The following is a 2,256-nucleotide window of genomic DNA, read 5'->3' as shown; positions in this document are numbered from 1 at the left end:
CAGCTGACCAATCAGAGCAGACTGGGCTTTTCAGGAAGGCTGGCCAAGAGCTAAGACGAGTGTTTCAGGTCGAGGCACTGCAGCTATGGGCAGAATGAGAAACATAATGTTTTTGAGCATCAAAGCATGTAAACCTATTGTTGTTGATCGCAAAAGTATAAATATGACTTTGAAAAGTATAATATAATAAGGGCTCTTTAATTAATAACCTCCATACATATTTGTCAGCAGAGGTACATCTCAGTTTAAATTGGGTTGTCCCATTTAAGTAACATCATCTTTGTATTGTAACATTTGTACATTGTAGCATGCAGTTCTTTCTAATTTTGGACAGCTGTTGTTCTTATCGCAGCTCATTTTCCCATTTACTCCGATGTTTTACTATCCTCACATTAGCCTCCTGACCATAGTCTCTGTGTTGCGACAGGGGCTTCAAGATGTTTTCAAATCTCTGCTGCTAATGTCTTGCTGGGGTTGGCCATCTGTTTTTGCATCTCCCACCGAAGCTGTGCCGGGGACGGGCTCCTGGCTCCCGCCTTCACTCGGATTCTGTTGGGAGTAATAATGTGTGCTGGTTCTGGGAGCCCAACTGGTGTCCATGAGTTTGTCCTTTACCGCCACTCATCCTTGTCCCAGTCACGCCACAGCGAGGGCAGAAAGCCATACCGTGATGGAGTGGACTTCAGGGGGCTGCTTTTCATCGCTGAAAGGGGATTCTCGGCATCCAAAGTGGAGTCACTCTCTCCACACTACAGCATCTCTCCTCCGTAGCATGTTATCACAGTAGCATGTCAGCTCACATTGCAATGTTACATTTTAGGATCTTATCACTACACTCTCATCCAAAGGGACATATTCCAATCATGATTGCAGAGTGTCTACTAAGCTTTATGGACATTACCACAGTGAACAATGTTTTAGTGATACTAGTAATGCTTTTGACTAAATAAGTATCCACTTGGAAGATGGAAGGTTTTTTTAATTTATTTTTATTCATTTACCTTGTTTACCTTTTTGTTTTATCGTATTTTTAAAGTAACATCTTCAATGTCTGGCTGCTGTCTTTCTGTAACCATTTACATGTGGGGAACATAATGATTATATGCAATCTTGCAACATGTAGACATACTGTATACAAAACAGTAAGATGTAATTTTAATTCCAAATCACAGTTCACTCTAATGTCACTAGCGGTTAGGGTTTTAATATCCATGCCATGTTATTTTCTGGTGTGTTAGCATCACAGCTTTGCAGGCCTACTTCGTGAAGCTATATTCTAATCTTGTTATTTTCTTGTAATCATATGTAGAATCATTCCTCACTAAATGCAAGTAACCAATTGAGAGCAGGGCATGTTGACAGTTGTAGACAAACATCCCTGTGACCTTTTAAATTATGATTCATGATGAAGAGCAATAAAAAAATAAAACCGTAAAAAATACCTAACTGAATGAGTAAAAAAAGGAGCAAAGAGAAGGTAAGATAAAGTAAAGGGATGATTCAGGTTTTCATCTCATTCTCCACTTAGTTTTATAGTTATATTAACCACCATTAGTCTAATACATTAGGTAATTATTACAAAGATGAGTACGTTTGTAAAGGAGAATGTATAGACTTTTTATTTCAGTTTAATCAGTCGAGTTATTTGGTGCGCCCTTAACTTCTCATCATCTGGCCAGGCACAGAACGGAAAAGTTGTTCCCAAATCAATCAAGCCATCAATGGAGCAAAGTCAGGACTTCCTCAGGCCCTTGCGTCTGCAATTTTGTGCTGATTTTGACACTGAGCCATTAATGGGGTGACTTGAGCCATAGATCAGGGTAATTGTGATATTAGGCAGCAAATTGGAGCTAAAATAACCAGATGCAGGGGCAGATAGCCACGTCCCACTCCAGAGACTGTTATCCCAAGTTCAAGGAGAGTTCAAGCATAGAGAAGATACTGTAACCCCACCGGTTCCAAGCACCCAGACTCCTCTAGAAATTATCTTCACAAATATACGATTTCCGAAGGGTGTAATTGTCTTCACGCTTATGGTCATTCATGCCTCATTTCATTTTCCATAAGTCTATATTTTCCTTGGCCTATTACAAGGGTATGATGCACCTAAGGCTGGAAGATGATCTCTTTTTTTCCCTTTCCTGCGCTTTGGGAAGCTTTTCTCTGAAAACTCCTGTCAATATGGATTGTAAGAGATGGCGGTCGTGTAAACTTTTATGACAGCAATAAAGAGCCCCAGCACCGCCCATTTTCAAC

Source organism: Etheostoma spectabile, chromosome 5 (assembly GCF_008692095.1).
Source record: "Etheostoma spectabile isolate EspeVRDwgs_2016 chromosome 5, UIUC_Espe_1.0, whole genome shotgun sequence".
NCBI classification, from domain to species: domain Eukaryota; kingdom Metazoa; phylum Chordata; class Actinopteri; order Perciformes; family Percidae; genus Etheostoma; species Etheostoma spectabile.
Note: the sequence above shows the minus strand (reverse complement) of the source record.